Source organism: Pseudorca crassidens, chromosome 4 (genome assembly GCF_039906515.1).
Source record: "Pseudorca crassidens isolate mPseCra1 chromosome 4, mPseCra1.hap1, whole genome shotgun sequence".
Classification (NCBI taxonomy): Eukaryota; Metazoa; Chordata; class Mammalia; order Artiodactyla; family Delphinidae; genus Pseudorca; species Pseudorca crassidens.
The window spans coordinates 4,487,617-4,506,521 of record NC_090299.1 but is presented as its reverse complement, the minus strand read 5'-3'; the positions used below and the strand labels follow the sequence as shown (position 1 = coordinate 4,506,521).

At 48.5% G+C, this 18,905-nt stretch overlaps 1 protein-coding gene across 2 annotated transcripts in view; it reads left to right on the top strand.

The window, feature by feature from the left end:
* Positions 1-8,019: 8,019 nt before the first annotated feature.
* KIAA0232 (KIAA0232 ortholog) overlaps positions 8,020-18,905 on the top strand; it is an 89,342-nt gene continuing 78,456 nt past the window's right edge. For both annotated transcript variants that reach the window (XM_067735036.1, XM_067735037.1), the window contains exon 1: positions 8,020-8,171. The gene's annotated coding sequence lies outside the window, so the exon portion shown is untranslated. The remainder of the gene's footprint in view (positions 8,172-18,905) is intronic.

Sequence of the window (18,905 nt, the reverse complement as noted above, 5' to 3'; positions counted from 1 at the left end):
TCCATACTTAGGTTGTAAGTTCCATGGAGCCATGCTCGCTTTACTTACCAATGTGTACCAGGAGTCTAACACAGTATCTGTCAAGTTTGTTGAATCAATGGACAGAAAGATGGAAGGGAAGAAAACTAGATGTGGGATTGACAGGGACCTGGCTGTTTCCCAGTCCTGAATCTGTGAACCAGCTGAACTGTAAACTTGTGAAAATTACTTCAATTCCCTGAGCCTCAGTTTCCCCCTCTGTAAAACAAAGATAATAATAGTCCCTCCCTTCTTGTGGGAATTAAATTAGATAGTGTGTGTGATACACAAGACCAAGAACATAGAAGATGTTATGGGTTGAACTGTGTTCCCCGTAAAAGATATGTTGAAATCCTAATCCCCAGTACCTCAGTGACCTTATTCAGAAATAGTCTTTGCAGATGTAATTAGTAAAGATGAGGTCATATTGAGTAGGGTGGGCCCCTACTCCAATATGATTGGCGTCCTCATAAGAAGAGAGAGAGACAGAGGAAAGATGGCCATGTGACAACCAAAGCAGAGATTGGAGTAATGCATCTACAAGCCATGGAATGCCAAGGATGGCTGGAAAACAACAGAAGCTAGGGACTTCCCTGGTGGAGCAGTGGTTAAGAACCCACCTGCCAATGAAGGGAACATGGGTTTGAGCCCTGGTCTGGGAAGATCCCCCATGCTGCAGAGCAACTAAGCCTGTGTGCCACAACTACTGATCCTGCGCTCTAGAGCCCACGAGCCACAACTACTGAGCCTGCGTGCCACAACTACTGAAGCCCACATGCCTAAGAGAAGCCACCGCAATGAGAAGCCGGCGCACTGCAACGAAGAGTAGACCCCACTCGCTGCAACTATAGAAAGCCTGCATGCAGCAGTGAAGACCCAACGCAGCCAAAACAAAACAAGACAAAACAAAAAACAGAATCTAGAAGAGAGGAAAGAATTCTTCCCTAGAGCCTTCAGACGGACACAGCCCTGCTGATGCCTTGATTTCAGACTTCCAGCTTCCATTGCTGTGAGACAACAAATTTCTGTTGCACTTTTTCCAGCAGCACTAGGAAATGGATACAGTAGGCACTGAACAAATGTCAGGTCAGTGTGTCTTCCTTCATTTTTGCTCTGTGACGTTCTGTTACGTACACGTAGTCCCTGGGAGACGGTGTGGTCCTCAAAGTGTCCGCATCTGATCCACATAGCACAGCCCTGGCCTGAGAGCGCAGGAGGTGGGAGTCAAACACATCAGTGCCCTCGTAAGGGCCCTGTGCCCTTAGCGCTTGGAAGACAAGGGCCAATTTCCTGTCGTCCTTTCCTGGCTGGGAACTGCCCCACGCTGTGCACTGACAAGAATGGTGCGAGAACCGGTCTGGCCCAAGACGTGGAGGTAAATGGAGAGGATCTCGGTCTGCCCAGGCTTCCCAGTGATGGGACCTGCTTTCCTGAAAGGCAACCCCTCTTATGCCTTCCCGGCCCCTCCTCCTGGTATGGCAGCAGGGGAGCCCCTTCTGATGGAGAAGAGGGAATGACTACCTTCCAGCTCACCTGCTCCGGGCTTTTAAATATCACCTGGATGTAGCACCCTCTCCTATGGAAGGCCTGGTGTCTGACAAGCTGCTGGTAGGCTATGCTCACTGTTTAATACCTTGATTAAAAATCACCTCCAAGCCCTTTACATGTCAGTTGCCCAGACACAGGGTCCTCCTGGGCGTAGAAGGGCAAACCAGTGCAGAGGAAGCCTCTGTTACTAATAATAACAAACCATGAGTGCTGAGGCCGGGAGGTCGGGAGGTGTGGTCAATGTCTAGCCTTCAGGCTCCAGCAGAGGGACGTCAGCCTTGCTTCCCACCCAGACTCACACGTGGGAGGCGGTTTCTCCAGTCGCAGGAAGGGGCTTCATATCCTGGGCAATTAAGAGACTGGTGTTTGCTCCTGCAGGGTGCTCTGGTGGTTTCTATCTTCAAGGTTGGGAAGCCAGCTCAGAGAGAGGAAGTAACCTGCTGAAGGTTGCACAGCTACCGAGCGGCAGCAGTGGACTCCCACCCTGGTCGCCGGACCTCAGAGCCTGACTGCAAGGTCATTTCTGGAGCAAATTTAATAGGGCAGAGCATGAGGGCTCTAGCTCAGCGGCTGGGGAGAGGGCACTGATTATTTGGGGAAGGCAATGAGTTAGCTGTGGACATGCTGCAGTGCGGGTCCCCACCAGCAAGGTGACAAGTGCAGGAGGCAAGTCTGGGGCCTCAGAGAAAGGTCAGGAGAGAGATGCACGTGTCCCTCATCTCCACGTTCGTTCAAGCTGTGGAGTAGATGAAACTTCCCCAGGAGCCTGCTGAGGGATGGGGTGAAGCGGTGGAGTGAGATGGGACAGAGGAAGAAGGGACCGGAGCTGGGGCTGGCGTTTACGGAGTGTTTCCTGTGCACCGGGCACTATTCTGATCCTCTGCATGGATTCACGTATCCCCCTCACAACAACCCTCTCAGGTGGATACTATTATCATTATTTTTTAAAAATATATATATTTATTTATTTTGGCTGCACCGGGTCTTAGTTGTGGCATGCGTGCGGGATCTAGTTCCCCGACCAGGGATCTAACCCGGGCCACCTGCATTGGGAGCCTGGAGTCTTATCCACTGGAACACCAGGGAAGTCCCAGGTGGATACTATTATCATTACACCATTTTGCAGATGAGAAAACTGAGAGGCTAAATAGCTTACCCACGTCAGCAAGTTAATAAGTGGTGGAGCTCTGCTTCAACCCAGTGGGCTTAACCACCGTACTACCCGACCTCTAGATTGGCCCGTCGCCGGCGCCACTGTTGAGTTCTCCGTGGATTGGGGTGAAGGGGTAGGAATGAGGAAAAAGCCAGCAGCCATCAGAACAAATCTGGAAGAATAATGGCAAGACCGCGCCTCTGATTTTGTTTGGCCTTGAGCACAGCTAATAGCCAAGCAGGGCAGGCCTATTACCCCTCCATCTTCTCATGGAAATGGAAGACTTGTCAAGGTCAGTGGGTTCCTCAAGGTCATACTGTGAGGCTGTGTCAGAGGCTTGACCTCAACTCTCCAGATACTGGAAGGGTATCTGGCACCCCCAAGAGGAATGCAGGGCTGCTGAGAGGAGGGGCGGTGGGTCAGGAGGGGCTGTAGGCCCAGCTGGCCGCCTTGAGTGACAACGTCCAAGCTGAGATGAACGTTAGAATCCTGAAGGAGGGGGTGGGTCCCAAGGGGAGTCAGTGGGGAGCTTCTCTGGTCGGGGGATCATTCACTGAAAAGCTGGCTTGGGATGGACTCTCAGACACAGCGGGGCACAGTGTAAAGAGCAGGGCTACAGTCAAATCCCCATGCTTGCCACACGGTAGCAGCATGGCCTGGGGCAGGCCACCTAACCCCTCCAGAGCCTTCGGCGTCTCTAACTGCACATAGGGGTAACCTCTCCACTGCTGGCTGATGTGTGGGATCAGTATGGCACACAGCTGGGGGCTCAGTAAATGGGCTGCTATTGTCAGTGTTGGACACAGCTGAAGTTTGTACACATTCTTTGATTTTTAAAATCAGGCTTTATTTTCTAGAGCAATTTAAGTTTCATAGCAAAATGGAGCAGAAAGGACAGAAATTTCCCATATGCCTTCTACCCCTCCCTCCCTAGCCTCCCACTTGTATTAAAGTGTAGCTTCATTGAAATTTTGTTTCCAAAATTCAAAGGAAAAAGAAAAAAAACAAAAAGGAGATATTTGAAACCTTCCTGCCTGAGTCCCTTGCTGTGTAGAAGGGGAAACTGAGGCCCAGAGAGGGAGATTACATACCCAAGGTCACAGAGCCGAGGAGGCCTGACCCCTGCTTTCTATCAGTCAGTGTGGGTTGCACAGCATCACCAAGCATCCTGGACTCAGCCCCATCCTGCTGTTCACCACGCATACATGGGGTTGCAAAACTACTGCCCCAGCTGGCATCCACCGAAATCCTTGCTGGAGTCCAGCACATCAAAGTCAGAGGGCACTGGAAGTTGTCACATTCCCCCTCTCATTGCCTTGTCCTCGTGCAGGGGTTAAAGAGCCTAGACAGGTGGCTCTCAGACTGGAGAAATGAATGATCACAGACATACACAGAGGCCAAGATGGTTTCTCTTTACAAAATCCTGAAGTGGGGCTCCAGAGGGCAGGCTCAGTAGTTGTGGCGCACGGGCTTAGTTGCTCTGCAGCATGTGGGATCTTCCTGCACCAGGGCTTGAACCCGTGTCCCCTGCATTGGCAGGCAGATTCTTAACCACTGTGCCACCAGGGAAGTCTGAACCCACACTCTTTACTGTGCCACCCTGCCTTTGACGTTCCTTAAAGCTTTGGAGGCTCGTGGCTCGCTCTGGAGCCTGCAAGCCGCAACTACTGGGCCCACGTGCCACAACTACTGAAGCCCGCGTGCCTAGAGCCCATGCTCCACAACAAGAGAAGCCACCGCAATGAGAAGCCCGCGCACCGCAATGAAGAGTAGCCCCTGCTCGCCGCAACTAGAGAGAGCCCGCGTGCGGCAATGAAGACCCAATGCAGCCAAAGATAAAGTATAAATTAATTAATTAATTTTTAAAAAGAGTGTGGGTTCATGCTTGAGAACCCAGTTCCCGACGGCTCCCATGAACACGGGGTTGTTTTCTCATGTGTGTCTACTTGGACTACGTTACAGATGACCTTTCAGTCATTCATCTACAGACTGGCAGGCCCTGTGGTGGGTCGGTGAACACCGTGGGCAAGATGACTGCTCTCCTGGGATCCAGGTCTTCGGTGGAAGGGAGGCTGAGCTTAAAGAGTAAATAAACATACAACCAAGATAATTTCAGATACTGATAAGAGCTATGGATAAAAACCAAAACGAAACAGGATGGTGGCATCATGACTGGGAAGGCTGGCTACTTTAAAGTGGGGATCAGGGAAGGTGTCTCTTAGCAGGTGACATTATAGCTGAGCTTTGAACAAGGAGGAGCCAGCTATGCAAACATCTGGGGACAGAAGGTTCTGTGAAGAGAAATCAGAAAGTGCAAAAGCCCTGAGGCTGGAGTCAGCCTAGCCTTCTAGGACTTTCATCAAAACAAATAATCTGGGACTTTGCTGGTGTCGCAGTGGTTAAGAATCCACCTGCCAATGCAGGGGACACGGGTTCAAGCCCTGGTCCAGGAAGATTCCACATGCCGCAGAGCAACTAAGCCCGCGTGCCACAACTGCTGAGCCTGTGCTCTAGAGCCGGCGAGCCACAACTACTGAAGCCCGCGTGCCTAGAGCCCGTGCTCCGCGAGAGAAGCCATCACAATAAGAAACCCGCCCACCGCAGCCAGCGAAGAGTAGCCCCCACTCAACGCAATTAGAGAAAGCCCACACGCAGCAACAAAGACCCAACGCAGCCACACATAAATAAATAAATGGCAAAAAACAAATAATCTGAAGGCAAGGGGGCTGGATTTTTTGTTTGTTTGCTTTTGTTTTTGTTTTGGCCGCACCACAGAGATTGAACTTGGGCCCTCAGCAGTGAGAACACAGAGTCCAAACCATTGGACGGCCAGGGAATTCCCAGGGGGGCTGTTTTGTTAAGGAAACAAAGTAAACAAGATATTTTCATTCTCTAACCTGTAATCTTCCCCCACCACCTCAAAATCATACTAATACTAGTTAATTCCTACTCAGTTTAAATACTTCTTCCTCCCACTAGTTCGTGGTTTATAAAAACTGGTCTGTGGCAAAATGAGAAAAATGTCAGAAAACCCGTGTGTGTGTGTGTGTGTGTGTGTGTGTGTGTGTGTGTGTGTGTGTGTGACTAAAAGGTTGCCAACCGTGTTACCTTTCTCTGAGAATATCTGAGATATATTGTTACTACAATCATCCCTCCGTTCAGCAGGGATTGGTTTCAGGACCCTTTCAATACCGAAATTGGAGGATACCCAAGTCCCTTACATAAAATGGCACAGTATTTGCATATAAGCTATGCACATTCCCCTCCTTCATACTTTAAATCATCTCGATTATTTATAACACCTAATGCAATGTAAATAGTTATAAATACAATGTAAATGTTATGTAAATAGTTGTGGCGAAGTCAAAATTTGCTTTTTGGAACTTCCCGGAATTTTTTTCTTAAGTATTTTTTTGTTTTGTTTTGTTTTGTTTTGTTTTGTTTTGTTTGCGGTACACGGGCCTCTCACTGCTGCGGCCTCTCCTGTTGCGGAGCACAGGCTCCGGACGCGCAGGCCCCGCGGCCATGGCTCACGGGTGCAGCCGCTCCGCGGCATGTGGGATCTTCCCGGACCGCTGCACGAACCCGTGTCCCCTGCATCGGCAGGTGGACTCTCAACCACTGCACCACCAGGGAAGCCCTTCTCAAGTATTTTTGATCCATGGTTGTTTGAGTCCACGGATGCAGACCCATGGGTACAGAGGGCTGACTGTATTTTTATTTTTTACTGTTAATAAGTCCTTTTCACTAAATGATGAGTGTAGATGACGACAAAGTTAACGCGGCAAAAATTAAAAGTTGACCACTCTTTGCAAATCCCCTATATTGGGGGGTAAATTTCTCTGGTTGGTCTGTGAATCCCAGGTCCGAGGGCACCTGGGAACTAGACTCCGAAGCTCCATTACTTGCCCCTTCTTTGCACCCAGGTCACTCTGGATTTCCCACACCCTTTCATCCTCTCCCTCTTTTCAGAGTTTGATCTCCAAGAGGGCAGGGTCGCCCCTGCCTGGCGTCCAGCAAGGCCCAGAACAGGTGCTCAGAAGACACGGATTGAATGCACTGTGATTCATGATGAGACACATTCAGTTGAGATGAACCTCACAGAATAAAACTGGGAGCAAACTGATGAAGGGAGAGAGCTGTGTAAAGGAGAAGATCCCAGACCTCACAGCCAGGAGCCTGGGTTCAAATCCTGCAAGAGGCAGTGTGGTTTGGGGAAGTCAGAAGACCTCACTTCTTCTGGAGCAGTAAAGCTTAGGTGAAGTCATTTACTTTCTCTGAGCCTCGGGTTTCTCTCCTGTGAGATGGGAACAATAATGCCTTGACTCAGGATTCTTCTTAAGAACAAAACACAGGTGTACAGAAAAGCACTTTGTAGAAAGTGTGCAAATAGTTTGTGGTCCATCCCTCCAGCACCCACCCAGCCCGTAATATCCAGTTTGCCCCTTCCCAGCCTGTACGTCAGCTTCTCCTACGCCAGGGAGCTGGTGCGGGAACCTTGCTTCGCAAGTTCTGAAAGGAAAGCTCAGTGCCTGGCACTTAGTAGGTGCTCAACAAATAAATCAATGGAGAATGACCCCCAGGCAGGTCATGCTCCCTCTTAAGAAAATTGGCAATCTCCAAGGCTCCTTTTTCTCTGGCGCCTGTGATACTTATTTGCCTTTTTAAGGACAGACCTACGAATCACATTTAGGAAAAGTGGGTGGGTGTGAAGAGACTTTGATTAAAAGGTTAGTGCACATTTTTGGTTCCCACTTCCGAATCTTCCAGAATTTATTTTTGCCTACTTAATAAAAAGAGCCATGTCACATTTCTTTAGCTTGTCTTCTGGGTTAAAAAAAAAATTTTTTTTTTAAACCTGTATTTTAAACCGCCCACTCCAGCCATCCCAGGACGCGGCGAGGAGGGGGCCGCAGACAGGTGGAGCGTGTGCCGGGAAGGCGGGGACCGAGGCAGCCCGGAGGCGGGGAGGGGCGGCGGCGGAGTTCAGGAGCCCCACTCGCCCCTCCGCAGGGGGCGTCTCCGCTCCTACGCCCCGCACACCGGGTGGGCTCCTGCCTCCTGTCCTCCAACCTCCCGGCGACTCCCAGCGCCCACCGGCAGCAGCAAGGCTCCGCCAGGCTCCAGGACCCTCCGCTCGCCCGCCCGTCGGGAAGCCCAGCGCCGGCCGGAGGGGCGGGGCCGGGGCGGGGCGGTGGCGCTGATGTAATCCCGGCTCCTGGGCGGAAGGATATGGAGCGCGCCCGGTTGGCTGGGCGCTGAGGCCAGTTGCCGGGTAACGGAGCGGGGCGGCCGCGGTGCGCCGCCTCCCGCCCTCCGCCGAGTGGCGCCGGAGCCGCCGCCGCTTTACGTAAGGCGCAGGCCAGGGCTGCCCGGCGCTCGGCAGCCGCTCGGAGCCCTCGGAGCGAGGAGGCGCCCCCGCCAGCCGCCGCGACGCCCGGCCGCTCGGCAGGTACCGCGGGTGGGCTGGGCGGGCTGAGCGGGCCGCGGCCCCTTGGGCGGCTGGGGCGGGCCGCCACCGCGGCCGAGGGTCTCCGGGACCGGCCTGAGGGAGGCCGGGCCGCCCCGCCGGGCCGCGGGCTCCGCGAGGACCCCGGCCGGACCCCGGGCGTGCGGTGGGCTGCTGGCCCGGGGACCCCGGCCCTGGGGAGCCGGGCGCCGGCGCACGGGGCGGACGATGAGTCCGCACAATGGGCGGGTGTCGCCGCGCTGGGAGCGGTTCTCTGGGGGGGAGGCGCGGCGAGGTGGGGAGCGGACGTGCGGCCGGGGTGCGGCGCCCAGAGTGCGGCGGCCGCGGGACACCTGGAGCGGCCGGCCAGCCGGCCGGTGGGCGCTCGCGGCGCTGCCCTCACCCAGCTGCGTCCCTCCGCCCCCTCCCCTCCTGCATTGTCCTTTAGGGGCCCGGGAAGGGAAGCCGCCGGCGGGGGAGGGGAGGGGCGGGGCGGCGCGGACGGACGGGCGCGCGGGCCTGTGGCGCTGCGCGCGCGGGGCGGGCCCTGCCGGTGGGGCGGGCCCTGAGGCGCAAGGTTCGGCGAAGGTTACGGCCGCCCGCGGGAGGGACTGGCACGCAAAGTCATCCGCGGCCGCGGCGCAGGAGGGCCTGAGCCGGCTCGGGCCGGCTCCAAGCACACGCGTCCCCGGCAGCCCCTCGGAGCTCTCCGCTCCTCCGCGCCCGAGGAACGGCTGGTCGCGAGGGAAATGCCTGCATCCCCAGGACTTAGCGGGCGGTGCGCAGTTGAACGGGCCTGCCGAACTGTTGGTGGCGGACCCCCCCCGAAATCCTGGCAGAAGCCGGTTTTGATTTCACTTTCGCCACCTTTCACTTTTTGCCCTCCATAGACAGGCAATGGAGACCTCACCTAGTACAAAGTGTAGGAGATTAAGCGGGTAGGGGGACATGTGGTTCTTTGGAATGGTTTAACTAAATGTGGTTTCTGCTAATAAATATCTGGGTTGGATTCTTGGATATCTAGGTCGGCTACTTCGGCCAGGTTCCTAAGATTGAGCTTTACGTGTCTGGGTCTTTGCTTGTTTTAAAAAAACTGTGGTAGGAGATTGGTGAAGAGGTCGGGGCAAGCAGTTTTGATAATAGGTGATGCCGTGGATAAAACTAACTATACAATCAAATCCCTAATCCCTAAGGTAGGTTTCTACTGTGCAATAAGACCGGGGCCCGAGCACCTTGACATTTCATAGATTTCGAATCCGACGTGGCGGGGTCGGGGGCGGGAATCTATCACTTTGCAGCCTGAAGGTCAAATATTCTCTCATAGGTTATTTTGGATTGATCCACTCATAAATGGTTCTCGGGATCTTTATGACATTTCTTGGTAGCAAAAATTATTTCTGAAATTGTGCCTTTGCATACCTATAGATAAGCTTCTTGCAATGTTCTATATTCAGTTGCTGTACTTGATAAATAATGAATTTTTAATAATTCAAAAAAATTTATTGCTTCAGTTTGGGCACATATATTACGGTTTTTATATAAGCCTGTGTCATCAGTGAAATGCCAGTTTGGCCACTGAAACATTGAAGGAAGGAGAGAATATTACTCTTCAATATTTAACTTTGTAGAAAGTAGAATTAGAGGTACAAATGTTTTGTTTTTAAAGAAAAGTACCAGTCTTTACCATGGCATCAACATAAGGCAAATCTGTAACTATTTCAAAGGCAATTAGCTTATTTGTTACACAAGTTGCAAACATTTAAGAAAATTAAATGGATTTTTAGTGCTTCTTTAATGATACCATAGATCACTCCGTGCTTTATTTTATAGTAGCACTTTTCAAAAGCAGTAGGGTTGTTTTTATTTCGCAGTGTGGAAAGTACTGAGCCTGGGTTGTTCTCCCTGTTTCAGCAGCATTTGACTTGGAGCAGTTCATGGCCTCTGGGCCAGTTTTCTCATCTCTAAAATGGGAAGAGTGTTGATAACTGTCCCGTGGCATGGTTGGAATGATCAAGTGAGGGGAGATGTGATATTGTTATGCCAACTTTCAGTCCCTTTTAAAATACTAGGTAGTGCTAGTATGTCCAAGCTTCAGATTCCTCTCTTGGCTTAAAGCTTTCTTGTGACCCTCCCCATCCCTTCCTGTCTGCACTTTGCCTGGCTGTCAGGTCACCTTTCCTAAATCTAGATTGCATCTTGTCAGCCTCTGGCTCAGAATGCTTCTAAGGACTGACCGCCTGTTGTTTGGAGGCCAGAACCAGACTCAGCAGCATCACATTCAAGGCCCTTCACAGTCTGGCCCTGGTCATCTCTGAACTTTACCTGTCTTCTCGGTTCCCCTTCCACACTGTCCCGCCAAATGAGACTACTCTTGGTTCTCTGAACAGGCCAGGCTGCTTCATCCCTTCTTCCCTTATAACTTTTTCTCTGACTGGAATGCCCTGTCTCACTTCCACCCACTCCACTTTTTAAAAGTCCACATCTGATTTTATGTCCTCTCTGGAGCCCTTTGGAAATCCTGTCAAAGTGAATTATTCATTTCTGCAGTCATAATCTTCTATTTTTACTTTCGTTATTGCCTATATCACGTGTTGTGTATGTAATACTCTGGCTGTGGTGACCCTGTCATTATTTTATCCCCAACACCTTGCTCAGGGGTTTAACCATGAAAATGTTCAGATGTTTGCTGAATAAAGTCAAAGTCTGTAATCCACCTTATTATTATAAACGATTTTAATAACAAACATCAGTACCAACCACAGCACTGGGAATGAGGTTTTATTATATTGAAGATGGTTAATACTTAGCATATTTCTTTCCAATTATTTTTAATCTCTCACAAAATACCAAGTGGTATTTTTATACAAAGTACAAACAACCACCTCTCCCACGTGTGTGGAAACTTTCAGGGCCCATGGACCAGCAATGCTGACTGAAGTCACTGCACCCTGTCTCTTGGGAGAGGGGATCAGAGCATACGTTTTAAAATGTTCCTTACCTTTAAAGTGTAATTGCAGTCTCAGCAGATTCACGCTTTTTGTCTGAAACGTTTCTGGAGGTTTATTGTACTCCTAAGAAGTAAACTGCTTTTGAGGGCGCTTATTTAGGCCTGGATTCGAGAGACTCAGGTCTGTGTGTTGGCTCATCTCCTCACCCCTGGGGCACCATGGGCAGGTCGGTTAAATCTCTCTGGAACTTCAGATTCTTTATTTTGTGAAATGCTTTGCGGTGTCACTTAGAGTGGCTATTCTTTGTGTACTGCGTGCCCTTGTTCAGATAAAGGTAATGAGATGATATTACTTCACAGCACATTGGTCTTCCTTGTTACCCAGGCTGGAAACTTTTTGAGGCTTCCTTTTCTTGACCAGATTTTTACCAGGTCTGCCTCCATGTGTCTTTTCCATCAACCTTCTTGTTTTTGCTTTTGTTTTTCTCCACAGTTCCCCAGTCGCTGCCCTCCCTGGCTCTTGTCAGTTCTTATGGGGGTTGTTCCTGTAGGCCTGCTGACTGGTCTCCCTGTATCTAGTCTCTCTAGTCCTCCTGTGTTCTGTTCCCAGAATTATTCAATATGTAAATCAAATCGTATCATGCCCTGCCCCCCAGGTATATACCAGCGGTTCTTGACATCCCCCCGCCCCCGAGTTCCATCACGCCTGGGGTTATGACCTAGCGCTGTCCAGTAGGCTTACTCCTACAAAGATTTTCACCTTGGAGGCATCACCCCTGGCCGGTTGAGAATTAGTGTTAAGGGGTTAGGAAAGCATTCTAAGACCTGTGCCATCTGGCCTCACTCTAACTTTTAGCTTCATATTTTACTGCATCTCTCTTGTTACCTGGTATTTCAACACTAGACCTCTGGCCACTTTCATGGTTGTTGGTCTGACTTCTTTACTCTTGAATGTCCTTTCTGCCTTTTTCTTCTTATCAAAATCCTTAATACTGAATGAAGGCTTGGCTTAAATGCTTCTACTTCTATGAAAGAAGCTTCCCCTGATTTTCAGAATTAACTCTTCATTATTCTCCCACACAGTGCTTGACGATACTTCCACTCAGCTAGTTTTTCTTTTTGACTTTTTAGTTTATTCTTTACATGGATTACAGACTCGTTAAGGGGAGAGAGGAAAATCTTATCCATTGCTGATTCCCTCTAGTGTGTAAAGTAGTCTTTCACATAGTACTTGTTGACTTAGATGCTTGATTGAGTTAACTCAATCACTCTACATTCTCTGAATTTAGCAGAGGGGTAGTGGGGTTGGAATGGCTTTATGTGAGAGCTTCATGAATCCACACGACATACTCAGAACAGGGCCCAGCACGTAGTAAGTGCCCAGTAAGTGGCAGCTTTTAGCTGTTAGTTGGAGCAGGTGTAGAGAATACTAGTGGTTGGGTATGTTGATTTTTTTTTTTTTAAACATCTTTATGGAGTATAATTGCTTTACAATGGTGTGTTAGTTTCTGCTTTATAACAAAGTGAATCAGCTATACATATATCCTCATATCTCTTCCCTCTTGCATCTCCCTCCCACCCTCCCTATCCCACCCCTCTAGGTGGTCACAAAGCACCGAGCTGATCTCCCTGTGCTGAGCTGATCTCCCTGTGCTATGCGGCTGCTTCCCACTAGCTATCTATTTTACATTTGGTAGTGTATATATGTCCATGCCACTCTCTCACTTCGTCCCAGCTTACCCTTCCCCCTCCCCATGTCCTCAAGTCCATTCTCTACTTCTGCATCTTTATTCCTGTCCTGCCCCTAGGTTCTTCAGAACCTTTTTTTTTAGATTCCATATATATGTGTTAGCACAGTATGTTGATTGATTGTATATGCTGGTTACTGTAACAGTGTTCACAGATTTATTTCTGGCTTCTGTGTAAAGGAAAAAAAAATCGTCTGGTCTCTCCATCTTCATTCTTTCGTTAGTTTTGGGAATTAGCAGAAAAGTGAGTATTTGGTTGGAGGGAGCTTTTGCATAAGCAGATTCATGATGGTGGTCCTAAATTATTCTGAAGACAGGAAACCTTTCTGTAAGTGAGCCAGGTTTTTTGCAGTGGCTTAAGAAAGTGGAAAATGGTTTGTCAGTTGTTATACTATATGTTATTTTTCTGTAAAACACATGCTTTCGTTTTAATCTTATAATTATATATTAAGCAGTAGAATCTTCTTATTTAGTATTTAGAATGACTGTTGAAATTTTGTTTTTGAAGTCATCTCCAAAGCTTTTTCTTGCCACTAGGCTTTCTCTGTAGTTCTCTATCTTTTCCTTTGTCTGCTCAGCAGTCTTGCCCTGTGACTAGACAGGGAGAACCTAGGGGAGGAAAACCAGCTATCATTTTGAAACTTTTAATTAAATATTTAGGTACTATTTTTAAGTTTATATGTGTTACTGATTGACAGGTTGTATCCAGAAACCTTAAAAAGTGGTATCTCTGGTTCTAACAAAATATGGAATTCCCTACTTGCAGCAACATAAGAATATGTATTAATTGCTATTTAGCTTACGTTGACTATATTGATGATTATGAGCTTTTAAAAAATCACTGGAAATATTATATTCCTATTATATTCTTAGGAATTATTATATTCCTAATAAATCTCTCTTAAAACCTGCCCCAAAGAATTGGGGATGATAGGCCTATCCCAGTGGATGAATTAGTATCAATTAGAAATAAAAGCAGTAGGACAGTTAGAAGATTAATAATTGCAAAAATGCTTGAGAATGTGTTGCTTTGTGTGTGTGTTCCTAGCTAGAGTGATGAAGGAATGTGAGTTCTGTGAATGCAGGTTGTGTGTGTGTGTGTGTGTGTGTGTGTGTACACGTCTGTACATGTATGTGGTTCTCTGGTGACGGGAAGTGAACCTAGGCACTGTGTGTCTATAGTCCTTATGGTGCCTGGCGCAAGGAGCGGTCACTCAGCACACACTGATGTCAGATGAGTCAGTCACGTGGAGATAAATAAGTGTAAAGAAATGGGCCTCAGCACGTTTCCAGATTTCTTTTTTGGTAATGTGGTTGTTAACCTCAATAACAGGAGGAGGTAGAAAGTGGGGAGGGATTTATTTTCCCTTTCAGCCAGGAGTTTGTTTCTAGCTCAACTACATTTTGCAAAGTACCTGTGGAATCTTAATAGCCAGTACATAACTATTTCAAAACTGTTTACCCAGCTTGGGGATTTATTCAGGCTCTTTACTTGTCTTCCTCAGTAACTATAGCTTTTTCTTGGGCATCTGATTAACATTTAGCTCCTTGTTAGCATCTTCCCTGAAGATTTTAATGGTGAGAAAGTTGAAAAAAATTTTCTTTATTGAAGTATAATTGACTTACAATATTATATGAGTTTTGCTACACAACATAGTGATTCAGTTATTTTTATACATTACAAAATGATCACGAGAAAGTTGAAATTGAATAGACACATTTTTGGTCCTTTTTTTGGTTGTTGTTTTTGCCACTGCTTCCTTTGATTACCACCATAGATAATTATTACTGATTGTATTGTTAATAGTTTTTTGCTGGTGCCATCGAAGGAGTTTCTTGTTTTTATAAGATGTAAAGCTCAATTTAAAACTATCAAAATATGTTTTGTATGATTTACCAAAACATTGTTTTGAATATAAGTAACTCTTATAAAGCCTATTTATTTTTTAAAGAGTCCATGTTAAATCTAAAAAAGCAGTAAGTTATAAGATGAATAGTAAGTGTTCTCTTTCACTCCCCTTCCCACCCTGTACTCATTTTGAAGAATCACTGATAAGCTTCTCGGATGTCATACAAAAAAAATTACGCCTGTACTTCTAAAAATTGGAGTCATGGTAGAGAGTGTTCTTCGTTTAAACAAACACTAAACTTTGTATCTTGGAGCGCTTTCCGTATCAGCATGTATAGACCTACCTCATGTACAGATCTACTTCACTGTTTTTTTTTGTTTTGTTTTGTTTAATTTAATTTTGGCTGTGTTGGGTCTTTGTTGCTGTGCGTGGGCTTTCTCCAGTTGCAGCGAGCGGGGGCCACTCTTCATTGCAGGGCATGGGCCTCTCACTGCGGTGGCCTCTCTTGTTGCAGAGCACGGGCTCCAGGCTCGCGGGCTTCAGTAGCTGTGGCTCACGGGCTCTAGAGCACAGGCTCAGCAGTTGTGGCTCATGGGCTTAGTTGCTCTGTGGCATGTGGGATCCTCCCAGACCAGGACTCGAACCCGTGTCTCCTGCATTGGCAGGCAGGCTCTTAACCACTGCGCCACCAGGGAAGCCCCACTGTTTTTTTTTAATGTGCCCAGTATTCTGTGGTATGAATGCACCAGAATTTATTTGATTAGTTGATGGAGTGGATTTCCATGTTGTTATTGTAACACAGTAAACATTTTTATACATAATGTTTTGGTAAACTTGTGTGAGAAACCTCCTTAACCTAGGCAGCCTAAAACAAAACAAAACAAAAACTGACGAACAAGTTTCTAACTTCTCTAAATTATCATTGATCGTATTGAAAATTTTCTTGGTGGCTTTATTATATTTAATAATTTTAGACATTAGGCTGGGTATTTTCTTTTCTGAAGTAGTCCTGCAGGTATTTAGGGTTATTTGGGGCATTATTTAGTTTAAAAGTGGTCAGAGTTTGTGGTGAAGGGGAAAGGTAAGGGATTCTTAGAAGTAGCTATTAGAAAACGGGTAAGGAGGAGTCTGAGCTCACGCTTGTTAAAGCACTTCCTACATGTGAGGCCTTTTGTTAGGGACCTTAGGTAAAGTGTTTCCTTTAATCCTCCTGACAGCTCTTGAGAGAGGAGGTATTATCTCCATTTTACAGATGACGAAGCTGCAGCTCAGAGGTCTCAAGAAACTTCCCTAAGGTTACACGTAATACATGGCAGAGCAGGAGCCCCAACTTCTATCTTTGCAACTTAAAGTTAACGTACTTCCCACTGCCCGGCTCTTCCTAGAGATTCATTGGTTCACACGGCACTTGTCTGCTCACAGTGTCCTATGCCTAGATGCCAAGATGGTTAGACGTGCACGAGACTTACACGGGGCGGGAGGGAAGGAGCAGGAGGGAGGGAGGAAGAGCCATCAGCTTCCGTGCAGGTGTGATCCAGGGGGAGGAGAGATGGGGGAGGGCAGGCCAGAGCAGCCTCAGGCCAGGGCAGTTTGGAGACTGTCTTGGCCAGGCTGCTGGCTGCTCGGCAGGTCAGATCTGTACCCCATCCTGGTCAGCATTGCTGGGAGCAGCCTGAGGGGCACGTGGCCTGATGTCTTTGCCACCATGTAGCAAGTGGAGGCTCTCAGTCCGCTGGGCTCCCCACGGCAGGCCGTCTCGAGGGGCCGCCTGACCAGCCCATGGCCACCACACCATTCAGCGCTGGGGCGGGTGGGGGAAGCAAGCAGATGGGTACACGGGTCAAGTGCAGATGCGTGCTGAGAGGGAAAATGAAGTAGGCCGGAGGGGTGTTGTGTGTTTAGGGTGGGCAGGAAAGGGCTCTCTGGTAAGACATACTTGAGCTGAGACCTGAGGGGAAAAGGGAGAAAGGTGTGGGGCTGTCTGAGGAGCAGAGCATTATTCAGGGCGAGGGCAGAACAAGTGGAAGACCCCGATCGTGCATCGTTATGAAGGTGGAACAAACGTTATGAAGGTGGAACTGAACGGAGAGGACTCGCTGACAGGTTGGATTGGAATGTGAGAGAAACAGGAGGAGTTAAGGATGATGCCAGAGCTTTTGATTTGAGCAGTGGAAGCACGGAGTTGCCCTTGACTGACACTGGGAAGGTCCTGGCAAGGTTGTTGGTGGTAAGAGTTTTTGGGTTTTCATTTGTGTTTTTTAAGAGATGTTGTAAGTTGAGATGCCATTCAGACATCGTCTAGTAGCTTGATGGCTCTGTAAGTTTTGGGTTCATGAGAGAGAAGTGGGGGTGAGAGAAAGTTTGGAGTAATCTCTAGATAGATGTAGAGATTACAGTCATGGGAGTGGAGATCAGCTAGGCCTGTGCTGTTCAGTAAGGTAGCCATGAGCCACCTGCGGCTTCTGAGCATGTGAGATGAGGCTGGTTTGACTCGAGATGTTCTGTAAGTGTCACATACACACCAGATTTCAAAGACTTAGTATGCGAAAAAAAGAATGTAAAATAGCTCATTAATGATCTTTTACCTTGATTATATTTGGAGTGATAATATTTTGGGTCTGTTGAGTTAAAGTATATTATGAAAATTAATTTCATCTGTTTTTTTTAATATGGCTGCTAGAAACTTTTAAATTACATTGGCGTGACTCAGGTTTTGCTATTGGATGGCTTCAAAGGAGGAAGTGAATGTAAACAGAGAAGTGTGAGGCCTGGGCGGAGAGCTGGGGAAGAGGAGGGGCCCGCAGAGGAAGGGCCGACAGGGTGGGGCAGTGAGGGTGGTAACAGTTGTGGTCTCTAGGGCTTGAGCGAAAGAAAAGTACCAGAGAGCAACTAGGCCTGCCACCGTGTGACCGACGGCCGTTGCTTTAGGAGTGAACGAGTCTTGGAGGTGGTCTGTAGAGTGGGATCTTTCCCTATACTGTTTTTTGTTGTTTAAGTGAGTCTCATCAGGACAAGAGTGCAGCCTTTTCAACCAGAGTTATAATGTAGCCTCTCTGTGGATGCAGCCGCGCAGTAGGAAGAAGCACACATTTAGGAGATTGGACACCGTTAATGCAGGCAAGTGACTCTGACCTTCAGAGGCTCGCTCTCAGGGCTTTCTTTCATCTTGCAACCTTCCCTTGATGAAACAATTGTGAGAATTTCTTACCTTCCTTTTCCCAGTTCTAAGCCGGGGAGTGGACCTAGCTTCCACGTGGCCGTCCGTTATCTAGACCTGTAATTGGGTTTTCTGGTTGACACGCAGCTCGTTCTGTTGTGGTAGTCACATGATTTGGCACGCGTCCCTCCCTGCCCGCCCGCGGCCCCAGTCCACTTCTGGCCCGATCAGCGCACAGGGCTCCAGAGCTGAGGAACAGGCTTGGCCCTTCACTGGCAACAGGCCGTCTGAGGACCTTCCGGTGCCGCTCAGGGGCTTCTTTTTACTATGTTGGTATGTGTGTTAGGCACATGTTTTTGCCCTTAGATCTTATACTTTTTCCCCCTGCATTTCATTTTCCTATTTCCAAAAGCACACTTGCACATCTAAGGACAGTGTTTCCAAGTGTTTTCACTAGCCGTGTGATAGAAGCTGTCACGGACCCCGCAGCTCCTCTGCGTGGAACTCGCTTGGGCCTTGCCAGGGTAGGCTGGTGACCACCTTGAGGAGGCTCGGGTCGCGCCCTGCAGTCTGCACTGGCTGCGGTGGGGCAGGGCTGGTCTCCCTTTCTCTCTGGCTTGGGAGTCAGGTCTGTCAGCTTCTCGAGATGCCTCTGTGCCTGTGGGGACAGTGAGCAGAGATGGCTGAACCAGGAACTGATTCAAAGGAGACGCTAAATGCAAAGTAGGAAGACTTGGCTTTGTTTCTTTACAATTATCTGATGGCAAGGCTACAGGTTAGATGAGGGGTGGATGGTGTGATGGAAAGGGCACCAGTTTCGGACCTAGGCCCACAGTGGCCCTGGTCTTGACTCACCTGGGACCCCGAATACATGTTTAAGTTTCTTAATCCATAAAATGAGGAGGTTTGGTTGAGCTCAGTGTTTGTTCATGCTGTGAAAGCAGTGTCTGCACAAAGTAGGTGCTCAAAGACTTATTGAATGAACGGATGAAGAAAAGAATTCTAGAGAGCCCAGGTACTTAGGGCATGAGGCAG